This window comes from Lissotriton helveticus, chromosome 7 (assembly GCF_964261635.1).
Source record: "Lissotriton helveticus chromosome 7, aLisHel1.1, whole genome shotgun sequence".
Classification (NCBI taxonomy): domain Eukaryota; kingdom Metazoa; phylum Chordata; class Amphibia; order Caudata; family Salamandridae; genus Lissotriton; species Lissotriton helveticus.
In genome coordinates, this window is record NC_136068.1 from 1,453,891,063 (window position 1) to 1,453,905,616 (window position 14,554).

Sequence of the window (14,554 nt, forward strand, 5' to 3'; positions counted from 1 at the left end):
TACTAGGACTTTCTGTGAAACCTTGAGGAGCTCGTGTGAACATATAGCTCCTTCCATTTAAACAAAATCCGAAAAGAAACTGGCTGTCTGGATGAATGGGGACACTGAAAAATGCGTTCTTGCGGTCTATGACTGTAAAAAATGAGGCTTCGGAATCAATGGCTGTCAGTAGGGAAGAAATATCTGGGACAACTGGGTACTGGGGAATAATACATTTATTGAGTTCTCGAAGGTCAATCACTAATCGATATACTGGGGGTGCATTTGGATCAGTACGTTTCATGACTGGAATGATCGGAGAATTACATACATTGGAGTCAGTTTCTACAACTACTCCTTGAGCGATGAGCTCGTCAATAATTTTGGATAAGGCTGTTACAGCCTCAGGTGGCAGTCTGTACTGTCTGATTCGCGGTAACACTACACCTGGTTTGAGAGTCACACGATGGGGTGTGATTTGCATATAACCTACATCAGTTGGACCTTGCGCCCATAGATGCTGTGGAACATGAGACAATCTCGGATCAAAATCTCGTAATACATAGTGACCCTTGAAGTCACGTAGGAACAGTCGTATTCCTTCTGGGGAGCAGCAAATAACTGCACCTAATTCTTTCAGTGTTTTAATACCTAACAGATTTTCTGGACATGACTTCGTAAGTAACAGATCAGTAGTGCGGGACAATGGACCTACTTCTAGAGTAACTGGTTTAGATATCTCGTTTACAATAGGCTTTCCTGAAAATCCAAGGGAAACATTTCTAGAGCCTGAGAGCGGAGCCCCTGGAACCTCGGCGTGACTAATGGTCGTCCTACTTGCCCCTGTATCAATCAGAAACTTTCTGTCTTTCCCTAGTACCTGACTATGAACATAGGGACCCTCTTGATCTACAGGTATCTCGATGAGAGGCAAGCCTACCTCCCTCTCTAGGCTGTTTCATGAATATGGCTGATACTCTGGGTACTCGGACTGTGCATACTGATACATCTGCTGTGTAACATGCTGTGTTGCAGCAATAGGCTGCGGTGCTGGAACTGTCTGTTGTGCATTCTGTGGCTGAGAAGTCTGTGAAACTTGTTCTTGTCTAGGCGGACGTGGTCTTTCTTTAGTCTTACCAGTAGCTATATTGTGTTTCAGGACTGCACACTCGTTTATGAAATGACCTGGCTGTTTACAATAATTGCATGTCCCTTTAACGGGAGCTGCAGAATGACTTGCTTGAATCGGACCCCTCTTCTGACTGTCTTGTGGAACAGATTGTGCAACTAGTACTTTCATTTTCGTGTCTTTCATACGTTTTCTCTCGTGTTCTTGCTCTTCTCTGATTCTATTCTGGTGGTACTGGAGCATCTGTAACATCTGGGACGGGGTACTAGCTTGCCATGTACTTTCGACTTTCAAAACTCGATTCTTAACTTGTGGACTAGAATTCTCAACTAATTTAGTAACAAAAAGATGAGGGTATGACTCGCTACTTGTCTTCAAGCCACTGTTTATAATAAAGCATTTCTCAAATCTAGAATAAAAATCACTAGTGTCTTCGTCTTGTTTCTGTTTACAGGCTGAGATTGCATCCCAGTCTTCCTTTTTAGTTGCTAATAATCTGGGCAAAACTTGTATTAACAGTTCTGGTAATTCCTTACATTTCTCTCCAAGACCGGTACCTGGTACTCGTATCTTATCTTCAGCTTCTAGAACTGCCCAATCGATCTTTTTCTCTCCCACCTCCCAATCTTTTTCCTTGAGTTTCTCGTATACCCCTGCGGGCAACAGGACCTTTAGCATTTTAATAATATCTGGATACGTGTATTCTCCCATACGGAGCATGTCCTTTAATTCTCGGTGGAACCCTGCTGGATCTTTGTCGTGACAGGGAATTAATTTCTTCATTTCTAAGAGTTCCATCTTTGTAATCGGGGTGTAAACGAACACTCGTTGCATTTCACCATCCGCTGTCCTAACTGGGTGTACTTCTCGTAACGGATTCTGTCTATCTATGTAAAACGGTTTACTTTCTGGAGGTGAGACATGAACAAAATGCGGGTTCAGGAACGTTCTATATTTGTGGCGCTGTTCTAGAATGACACTAATTAAATCGGTACCTAAACCTTTCCATCTATACTGGAGTAACTCGTTCAGGACATCGTGTAACGGACCTGGATCAGAATGTTGACCCTCATACAGAGTAATGAGGTGCTGGATCATATACATACCCACCAGTCGTTGCTCAGCTGGGGGCAGTTTCAGAAACATTTGTGCCACTATTTCGTCTGGAAAAGTGGTAGAATCAGTAATCCATCGGACTGCTGATCGGGCTAGTTCTTGTTCATGCATAGTACTTAATTCACTGTAACCGATTCGTGATTTCAGAATATGATCGTTGGCTTGAAATACTTGTTCTAGAGAACCTTGCTCTGGTGCTGGATGAGGAACAGTTTTCTTGTAGTCTAGACGTGAATGTCGGTCGGAAAGTCTCGATTTTCCTACATACGCTATTCTGGCGGGATTCTCGTCCTCTACCTCTTCAGTAGAAGAGTCATTTTCTTTCTCGTTTACTTGTGCTGCTTTACGTTTCTCGTGTAACCTTATTATTTCTTTACGAATTTTCTTGTACATACTCTCTATACTACTGATAGTTCTGTGTTTACCCTCGGCTATATTATCACTCCACCTTGTCAGGATTCTCATTTCGGCCGGATCTTTGGTCGGATAATCTTGTTCTCTTATTAAACAATTAATCAGAAACTTTAATATCATGAGCTGGATCTCAGCTTTCCTTTGAGACATGGCTTCGCCAATGCTTTCTGGATCATCCCCTGTACGGATGAAACGATATATTCTGTCTAGATCTTTTTTCATATCTGGTAGGGTGTCCAAATACCCGGTCACCCGTCTTACACGTATGGAATATATAACCGTGCTATCATCACCTGCAACTGGATCATAGCGGCATTCAGTAAGGGCTCGTCGGATTTCTGCAACGGACTTATATTTGGGCGTACGCTGTAACGCACATTCATGTAACTCGACTAACGTTAAACGTTGGTGTGGTGGCGGGGTACCAGGAGGACCTCCTCCTGCGGCCCCTAAACTGGTATCATCGACTGATACTCTTCGTGCTGGCAGAGTGGGAAATTGTAATGTAGGCTGGACCGGGGGTACCGTGGCAGGTACTCCGGTGACTGGAGGAGCAGGATTTACATTATTTACAGGAGCTGGCAGAACAGGATTTGCATATTCTGGGACTGTGTCGTCCAAATAGGACGAAATAAAAATATCAGCTGCGGTCGGTTTGTGACGTAGCTTGGTCGGGACTAATGGTGGCGGAAAATTACTGGATGCCTCCGGGGTTGCTTTTGGCAAGCCCTCGGCAAGAAGAGGGTACATACCCTTAATAAGGGCATTCCTCTGTCTGTCTGACTGTTCGGTTTTAACTCGTTCACCTATCTCGATTAGTTCCCTTTCTTGGGCTCGTTCTATGGATTCTCTACTTAATTCTGACTTTCTGATTTCTTTTTCGGTTCTTTTATGAGATTCTTTGCGCCATAACTCGATGGCATCTTTCTGTGACTGTCTGGCTTTCTTTTTCCATAATGCTTCTTCTACTCGCATGATGCACTCGGCATCCCACGTACCTGATACAGGCCATCTATACTTTTCTTCTAACTCTTTGGTATACTCTACCCATAAATCTAGATATAATATGGCACTTATGCCATGCTTCTGATACATAAAGTGACCTGGACTGTCCCTAGGCGGGACAGGAACTGCTGCTTCTAACAGACCTTTTCTAGTTTTCAACTGACGTAGTTTAGAAAATAACGGCATGACTGAACTGTAATCTAGACACAATACAATACACAATGAATACGATAACTACACCACTTTCATACCACGACATTAAAATACATGAATGACATTTTAAAATAACAGTTCGAACAGAATACTACCTGGGATACGGAAAACAGAATACATGAATCTTCTCGAGAACAGAACTGACTAGAACAGAAACTAGATGCACTGCTAAAACAGTACGAAACTTACCGGTCTCATAAAGAGACACGTCAGGACCCGCATCCACCGAAGTGGACACTTCGTTTTGGGATCTGTGTACCACCAAACCCCACGGACCAGAGACAATTAGATTGACCCTGTCTAGATACTACCCCAGCAACGGTACTCACCGGGCAGCAAGAACGGAAGGCCTCGGACTGGACTGGACTGCTTCGACGCCGGACGGACGAACTTCGGACTTCAGTTACGGGTGGGCCTCCGGATACCTCGGACCTTGGACTCTCGGCTTGGGCTCTGGTCGGGACTCGCCGCGTTCCTCCACCGCCTCGTCTGGATGCTGGACCGCCACCTCCGTCTCCTCCGTGGGCCTGAGGGATACTTGAAGCAGAAATATCTGCACGTGCACGGTATGGTTCCGTCACGGCTGCAGAGGGTCAGGGGGCCGGCGTGGCTTCACCGGCGCGTGGGGAAAGGGCAAGTCCCTATTCGGGCGCCATTATGTGGTATATAAATAAATAATACCGGATCTAGGTTTGACTGGACATAGCAATAACAGATAGCTCAATAAATAAGAGTCAAGATTCGAGGTAGTAGGAGTTTGCAGGTTTAATACAGCATAAGGACAGGAACAGGACAACCTGCACGGGAATAGGATGGCAGCGCTGCCGGGGGCAGGATCAAGGAAAAGGATAACTTTTAATAACAATGCACAAGCATATATACTAAAACAGTTGCATTACAATACATATGATAGGCGGAGCAGTGGGTGTGGTCAATAGCAGTCGCGAAAGATAAGGGTGAAAGTGGGTGTAACAAGAGGCGTATACATGGACATGTGATGTAAACGTAACAGAATATGTCATAAATGGGGCGGAAACATGGAGGGGGCTACCTAAGGAGCCGGGACCTCTAACCTAATGGTGCGCGCAAACTGACAATGACGTGTTACTAGGAGAAGCTGGGGGCTATGAACTCTGCGCTAGGAGTAGAGACTGAAGTCTGGAGAGTCAGGGCGACATGTACCTAAACCCTATCTAGTATCTAATGTTTAGAGAACATGTTGATATAAACTAAGAATCAGGAGAGGAGAGGCTAACAGACTCTAAGACTGGAGCATGCATTATTCTACATGTAGTGCGTGTTGAAGAATATTAAATGACCATTAATACAGTATTTCTCTTACATGGAGACGTAAAGGCTAGACAATGACGGAAACTATTGATGCGATTCAGTAGTTTAGGAATGCAGAGAAGGAGGGCTGAACTGATAACTAGAATCATAACATACTCTTGGCAGACTCATAGGCAGAGCCAGGCTGAACCGGGCACTGTGAGGCAGGAAGTAAGTGAAGGGTCGAGGATACAGGTGGGGGCTGTATCGCTCCTCAGCGAGGGTTCAGGAGACAGGAGTTGAATCTGGTGTCCGGGCCCTTTTGAGGCCTAGAAACGGGGACTTTACAATGAAATAACGTGCACACTGAGAAACATGGCAACGTAACTTTACATAGGCCTGATACTCGTAGTGTTCACGAGAACTGGAAACTGGCATACTAGAGATGGACACAACTGTAATCGCGTCTTTAATCGAACATGGGGGATACATATGCATATTAATCATGCACACATAGCATAAGATGGGGGACACGTAGGGACACAGAACATGGCAAAATTTACTTTTCCACAGGATCCAGAAGACTCAGTGATGAGTTTTATACAACAGTATTCTACGTGTGCTGTTCCAAACGCAAAGGAGAAGAAAAGCCTAAGAGAAAAAGTTCTGCGTTTCCAAAGCCATCGATGTGGAAAGTACTGTCGTCGTAAATTCCGAAACAAGGACAAGTTCTATACCAAATGTCGTTTCGGCTTTCCACGACCGGTGATTTCTAAAGGAAGAGTAAACAGTTTGATGTCTTCGCTGCGACATAATGTGATGAAGAAATCACCTAAAAACACATACAATTTGAAGAGGAACGAAGAGTCCAAGTACATCAACGACTACAACCCGGTGATTTTGTCCATGTGGAATGCTAACATGGATATACAGTTTGTGGCTGATAACTGTATGGCTGTGGCTCGGTATGTGACATCTTACATCACCAAAAAAGAGAAGACAGAATTGAAGGATATGTGGGAGGACATTTCCCATGAAAAGAGCCTCAGCAAGAAGTTGTACAGTTTCAGTCTGAAGAAGTTGTCGCATCGAGAAATCGGAGCGTACGAATGTTCTGACCGGTTGTCTTCAGCAAGTCTCTATGCCAAGTCCAGGAGTATTGTTTGGGCGAGTCTTGGTCTTGCTGCAACGCGTAATCGAGTTCTCAAACCTGTGCGGGAAATTGAGTATTTGGCGGAAAAGGAGCCAAACAGTACCGACATTTTGAAGACCAACATGTTGGATACATATTATCCAAATCGAAGCATTCACCTCGAGAATGTTTGTCTGTATGAGGTTCTTCAAAATTACATATTCAAGAGGAACATCAAAGAAGATACTGAGAAAGGAGTGTATGCTGTAATAGGAAGTGAGGGATGTCTGGTCAAGCAAAGAAAATGCCACTTGGTAAACCATCGAAAATTGAGTGGCGAATCTCCTGAAAAAAAGGAGTTTTTCTATTTAGCACTTTTGCAACTTTTCAAGCCTTGGCGTGCAGAAGAGGAACTGCTTGGAGATTTTCTCTGTTACGAAGACTCTTTCAATGCCGCCAAGGAGACCATAGAATGTCCTGCTTTTCCCAAATATGTAGAAATGTTGAATGCGGAAATTGAGCAGGAAGCAATGATTGCAGCCGAGATTGCCAGAGACAGTTCTCAGGACAGTCAGAGTTCTGCTTCATTGAGTCAGGATCCACTAGGAGGACCTGTTATCGAAAATGAAGCTGCCACTGCTATGAATGAAGTGGAAAGAGCCATGGCACATGCTCAGGAGGAAGCGGTTAACTTAGAAGAGTTGGAAAGACAACTCAACGTTGAGCAGAGGAAAATATATGACGAAGTTACCATGCAAATTGATCATGGATTAAGTCATGACAAGAAAGAGTGCTCATGTATGTCGTTGAAGCCTGTCCGACTGTACGTGAGTGGAGAAGCGGGAACTGGAAAAAGTTTCCTTATTAAAGCAATTTCATGTTATTTGCAGGAAAGGACAGAGTCATCGCTGTCTTGTGTTGTCACCGCTCCAACTGGACTGGCAGCACATAACATTAAAGGGATTACTTTACATCGTTTACTGATGCTGCCAGTGGAGCATGACAACAAATTACAATATCACAAGCTATCTGGAGATGCTTGTTTTGAAGTTTCAAGAATCTTGAGGAAAATGAAACTTCTTATCATTGACGAAGTAAGCATGGTTTCCAATGTCATGCTTGCCTTTGTGCATTTGAGAATGCAAGAAGTTCTCAAAACAGAGTATGATGTGTTATTTGGTGGCAAACACATCATTGTTTTCGGAGATCTTCTGCAGCTGACACCAGTGAAAGGGCAACCTGTGTTCAAAATGCTCACGCATGAAGATACCAGGAAGTGCCTAGACAGCATTGGCAACGTCAATATATGGTTAAACTTCAATTATGCTGAACTGCATGAAAATATGCGTCAGGCGAAGGATGAAGTTTACAAGACTATTCTACAAGATGTTAGAATTGGAAAAGTGACCGAGCATGGGAAAGAAGCTTTACATGCACGATTACTGTCAAATTTATATGCAGAACAAGATGTTGTGCCTGAGAATATTTTTCAGAAAATTACTGAGAAGAAATCTGGAATATGTTTGATGCCAACTCTTGCAGAATGTGCCAAATTCAACAACAAAATGTTGCATTTAGAAAAGCAAGAGATTGTGAAACTGGAAGCTATTGACAGAGTAGAGCATATGGGATCAACAATTATTTTGTCTGAGAATCTGAAAACAAAATTGGATTCATTAGAGAAGAGTATATCTAAAACTGCAGGTTTTGAAAGACTCTGAATGTGTGCTTGAACTGCCGTATAATTTTAAGAAGGAATTTACATGTTGAAAGAGGTCTGGTAAATGGATCAATGGGTAATGTTGTTGATTTTGTAAAATACAGAAATAGAGATGGAATTTAATTTTTAAAAATTAAATTTGATGGCATTGAGGAAGTACAGCTAATTGGTCGTTGTTCTGCTAGATTTTTGCTTGTAAAAGACTTATATGTTCGCCGTAAGCAGTTTCCTGTTTGCTTGGCATATGCGGTGACAATCCATAAATCGCAAGGTTTAAGTGTAGACAGTGCATTGGTGAATATTGGCAGTTCTGTGTTCAAGGAGGGTATGGCATATGTGGCATTGTCACGAGTTAGAACTTTATCGGGATTGTACTTGATTGAGTGTGATGTCACAAGCATTTATGCGGATCTAGATTGTGTTAAGGAATACAATAGGTTAAGAAGAGAGTATGCGCCACATTTGCCTCAATATCCTTTGTTTGAGAAACGTGTGGTAGGCCGGAAACGAAGAAATGTGACCAATACTGGGGAGGTTGTAGCAAAAAGACGAAAAGTCGATGAACCTGAAATTATAAGCAGAAACAAAAAGGATTCTGTTGAAGATGTTGTTGGTTTTCAATTTGAAAACAGTTCTGGTGTCAACTGCTATGCTAATGTAGTGGTTAATGTTTTGTTTTCTCTAGAAAATGTAAAAGAAGAGATTGTGGTCAATTCTGATCAAAGATTTTGCAGTTTGTTAAATTCTGTCTTAGAGAAATGTAGCACTGATAGAACAAACATAGAAAGTGTGTCTGAAATTCGAAATCTGTTAGACAGATGTTCAGGCCAAACACAATTCTCTCAAAATATTCAGCAAGATTGTCAGGAGTTTTTAATGTATATGCTTGATGTATTGCATGCTGAAGGTGTAGATGTAGATCAGCTGTTTGGGCTTTCTTATCAATGGCAGCATGACTGCGAGAACTGTAGGGTATCAAGTACTACTAGTGTAGACTCAGAAAGATTTATATATTTAACTTTGCCAGACAGTAAATCAGTCTCCTTTAATAAGTTAGTAAAAGCAGCTGATCACAACATTGAGTGTAGCCAATGTAAATCTGAAATGATGTCCACATTATTTATACGAACATATGGCCAGTATGTCATTTTAATGTTCCAACGATGTAGGCCTGATGGAACAAAATTGACAACTTTAATTAAATATTTTGTGGCTTCACAGTTGTCAATATCAGGAAGGACTTTTGTAACTGCAGCAATTATATATCATGACGGTCCTTCAATAACATCAGGACATTACACAGCTTATTTAAAGTCTAGAAATGGCTGGTCATTCTGCAATGATTCTGTTTTAATTTTCACAAAAAAATTGCCGTATGACCTTAAAAACTCTTACCTGGTGTTTTTAAAACCAAAATTTTAGGGAAAGAATCTCGGGATGTGCTCTGAGGAATTTCAAGAAGTTCTAATGGCTCCTACACAATTTGGCCTTGAGGATAAGTGTAGTTCAGAGACATAACTTCTAACTATAAGACTGGACGTCATGGAGAAATAAGTGCACTTTGAATGAGTTCAGAAAAACTGTTTCTTTTTATAAGCTAATTGAAGCAGCCAATCAAAACATAGAGTAGAGGGAATGTAAGTCTGCAATGCTGTCTACTGTTTTACATTGCTTTGTGATTAAAAGTGATGTAGAGAATTAAATAATTGTAGTAGTCATAGAGGTAGTGTAAGTCTGCTTCATAGTAAGCAGTATCAGTGTCATAGGAAATGTAGAACATGACTGAGCAAGAAGGGGAAGATATTACTAGTCCAGGATTGTGAAAATGATCTTCAACATTTTAATTGGGAAAGTTGCGGAAATACAACATGACGGGATTGGCTTACAAGAATTCCAAGAGTTATAAATGGCTCTGACACGATTTGGCCTTGTGGAAACGTGTGGTAGAGAGCGAGAAGTCATTTATTGTATGTAACATGTTTTTCAAAACGATGGAGGTTTTCTTTCAGAAAGTGGCGGGCTGAAAGTAATAACAGCACAACAGAGTGTAAGCTGTTCATAGGACATCCTTTGCCGTCATGGAAAGTAAGTTAACTTTAAGGAGTTCTGAATTCTGATTTGTTATGTTGTATGGGTTTTTTAAACACAATCATTTTGATTGTGGTTTTTTTTCCCCGCTGTTATATGATGAATACCTTCAAGTCACTGTTTTTAGTGAAATTTGATACATTCTGAGAACAGCAAAAATAAACCATTTAACATGTATAATTAATTCTGTACTGTTTCCATTTATGATGTACATTTAGAACTGTGTAGGAGGCATGGAGAAGGAGAGGCTTCTGTAAGTGTCAAAGTTCTTGCATACAGTGCTCATATTCTACGTAGTCTTTCATATGATAGACTACATTTCCACAATGAGATACCTAAGCAAAGGAAACACAGGTCATATGATTGTGGAATGAGCAAAACAATTTGCATGTTTTTCAATTATATTACCTGTGTTTCCTAACATTACACACCACATTGTGTAGATGAGGTTTAGGCCTGTTCCTGGAGACAGAGGAGGTCTGACATTTGTTCAAGAGTGCAGTGGACATTACTCACTTCGTTGGTAGGCCTCCACATGTATTATCTTCTCTGTATTCTTCAACAAACCTAAATTCCATCTGCAACCCTGAGTAGGACTTACCTGAAACAAATCTGTGGATAGGTTACACCTTATTGGCATCTTGAAACAATCATTTAAAATGTTAGGGTCAGATTTATGGTGGCCGTGCGCCTCTTTTGCTCCTTTGTGGGTCACTTTTGTGTAAAAGATGCACCATGTTGCAAGATAGGTTTCAGTTCATCTCCAGCAAGATACCATCAGTTTAAAATGTATATAATTAGCATTGTGTAGGGGGCATGCAGAAGCAAAAGCTTTTATAAGTGTCAAAGTTGTTGCATGCAGTGCTGCACTTCTAGGTACTGTTTAATATGCTGGACTACATCTGCACTATGAGATACCTAAGCAAAGGCAACACAGGTGATGTGATTGTGAAATGAGGAAAAGAAACTCCACATTTTTCAATTACATCACCTGTGTTTCCTAAGTTTATGAATGACATTGTGCAGATGAAGTTTAGGTCTGTCCACGGACACAGAAGAGGTCTGGCCTTTGTTCAAGAGTGAAGTGGACATGACTTACTTCATTGGTAGGCCTTCACATGTATTATGTCCTCCGTTCTCTTCAAACAACTCGAAATTTCATTTGGAACCCTGAGTAGGTCTCACCTCAAACAAACCTCTGGATAGGACACATCTTATTGGCATCCTGAAGCAATCATTTAAAATGTTAGTGTCTTGCGACACTTTTCTGAGGCAACAGCAGTGCAAAAGATGCACCATGTTTTAAGATAGGCCTCACTTCATCTGCATCAAGATACTGTTAGTTTAAAATGTATATCTTTAGGACTGTGTAGGGGTCCTGGAGAAGCAGAAGCTTCTGTCAGTGTCAAAGTTGTTGAAAAACTGTTTGTCCTTCAATCTTTTCCCTTGTCTTTTGTAATTTTTAAATACATGTTTTAATATTTTTCAAATGTGTGTTCTCTCTTTCACAGATTGAAAGTATAAAAACAAAAAGTGAGTAATTTAACGTCAATTATAAGGTAAATGTTTTGTATTCTTTTCGTTACATTTCTATCACATTCACCTACTATTAGTTCCACAGCTTCATTTCTTTAACCCTCAGTTTCCTGCCTTTGCTACTTTCCTCATTCCTTTCTCTATTACCTACTTACTCAACTCCTTCCACTCTTTTTCTCAGTCCCTCTCTTCTCATAGTTCCTCACTCTTGTTCACTCACTCCGTCTCTATTACTCTTAGTGTCTTTGACTGATCACTCTTTCACTACTTGTTCATAATGCTTTCTCTGTGTAGTTGAAGCACACTAAGGGGCATATTATGAACACAGCCAATAAAATTATTGCTGTTTTTATTGGCAGAAAACTGGTGCAAAAGTGGTTTTAGCGGCAGTTTTCTGCTGCAAAAGCGGCTTTGGTGACATATTTCTGCCGATAAAAGCTGCAAAACTTTTATTGCCTATGTTGATGATATGGCTCTATGTTATTTACATTTCATTGCTGTTTCAATTAATCTTTTTCTGTTACTTCTTCTTTTCTGTTTTCTATTTTTTCTCTCTGTTATTCCCCATGTTTTAATCTTATTTTGAACATTCACTCACATTCTCCAAGAAAGTCTTCTTTGTTATTGTTCTACTCTCTTTTTTTTCTTTCACTTCCTTATCTATTTTGTTTTTCACAATTATACCCTCTTCCGTCTTTTCTTCGGTAAATAGATCTATTAAACAGTATCTCTGGTTTACTCCCTATAGCTGTCTTTCTTTTAACATCACTCTCTGTTTACTTTCCTTATACTTACTCTTCTTTTTTAAAAAAAAAAAAAAAATTTTGGGTTAGCTCCCGGTTCGCGAACCGGGAAGCGAACTGGGAAGCGAACTAAAAGAAATAGAGCTTGCCAGAGTGCTAAACATTCTAGCAATTTTTTTTGAAAGGGGAGGTAGTTCTGAAAAGAACTTTTTTTTAATGTTTTTGTTGTTTTATATTTTTTTTTATTTTTTGAACATTTTTTGTTTTTTTTGTATTTTTTGAACAATTTTATATTTTTTTGGGTTTTTTTGGGGGGGAAACAACAAAAAACAGGCATTGAAAAGGGCTCAACAGGAGCAAAAAAAAAATTACTGTCTGGGGCAGTTAGGACAATTGTGATTGTTATAAGCTAGGTTGATTGAATTAATGCTCATGTTACCACATGATATCAATGCACCGCAGTGCAGACAAGTATATTTCATATGCCCAAAATTCTCCTGGATGTTTAGCACGGTTTCCCGTGCCTCTGCTGCTGTCAATGATATTAACGATGTTGACCTGGCCACAGGAGTTGCTGTTGGGTTTTCTTCTATGTCCCGTATCTCCGCCCGGCTGTAATTCAATGGATGCCACCTGTTCATGTGCCGATGCATGGTATAGTTCCCATAGCTATACTTGATAATTTCTCTTTGCAAATGAGGCAGGTGACATACCTCGCATTTACTTTTTTCTGCCCTGGAGGGATTGAAAAAAACTGCCAAATTAAACTGGCTTTCCTATGGGAAACCCGGGGCACCTCTTCCAAGAACTGTGGTCCTTCTCTCTCCTCTTCCTCTAGTTCTTCCTCTTCCTCCTCTGTGTTGGTGATGACCTGGGGAGGTGGTCCTCTCTTCCCATGAGGAGGTGGAGGTGGTGGTGGGGGTGCACCAGCTGAAGCAACTACTGAAGCCATTGCTCTACTATGAATAAAGGTCTTCCTCTCACAATGATGAAAGTCAGAGTGAGGAAAGAAGGAGGGGTTTTCATCATTTGGGAAAAACAATAGTTCTAAACCAATGAAAAGTGTTATTTTTAGGTCACCTGACCTAGCCTTACATGATTATGAAACCAAAAGTTAAATGAACCAATGAAAAGTTTTATTAACAAGTCACATGACCTCTCACACTTATGTTACGCGCTGCGGAACGCGCCCCGGATCGCTTCCGGTTCGCTGCGCTTCGCGCCTCGGTTCGCGCTCCGGAGCACTTGTGATGTCATCAGTGATGTCATTTGAGATGTCATCAGTGATGTCATCAGTGATGTCATTTGAGATGTCATGAATGATGTAATATGTGACATGATCAGCAGTGGATTGCGGGTGCGCGATATATAGTTAGTACAACTAACTATATATGGAATTTCAATGGTTTTGTGTGAGTAAAATAAGGTTTTTTAAATGCTAATTCCTAACTATATATGGTCTATAACCTATGGTTTTTTCAGTGAATTTTCAAGGTTTTTTAAATGCTAATTCCTAACTATATATGGTCTATAACCTATGGTTTTTTCAGTGAATATACATATATACATATATATAACATTCCTATGGCAAAATGAAACCCCTCATTTTGTTCCTTTGCAAATTAAATGTTTTAAGTGTTAACACTTTATTCCAATCAAGATGACTTCAGGTGTGCCATACTTTTGTCATAAGTAAGACTGTTAGCGCTCTAGTTGTTCTTTAGAACACTCTGGGACATTCTGTCACTGGGCTATAGTTGGGCTACATCTGGCTGATATTTGGGCTACATTTGTTTTTTTTTGTCTCTGGTGGCCATCTTTGGGCTACATTGGGCTACATTGGGCTACATTTGGGCTCTAACATATATATAGCCCAATGTAGCCCAAAATATATTTTTCAAAGTTAATTTTCGTAAAAACCACTGGAGCATATATCTTGAGACATAGCAAAGGCACATCGGGCTACCAGTCCCTACAATTTTGCCAAGTTTTGTGGAAATCCATTCAACCGTTCGAGCTAAAAGTGAGTCCAACCGCCCTATGGAAAACTCAATGTTAAAAACACGTTTTGGGACCCCCCCTTTTTTCTCGGCCCCCGCTTGACGAAAGCCCCCCAAACTTTCAGGGGATGCTCAGAAACAAAATGTGCCATTTTCCTGAAAAAGATGTCCCCATCCCCTACTGGCGGTCGCCAGTAGGTAGTTATAGTT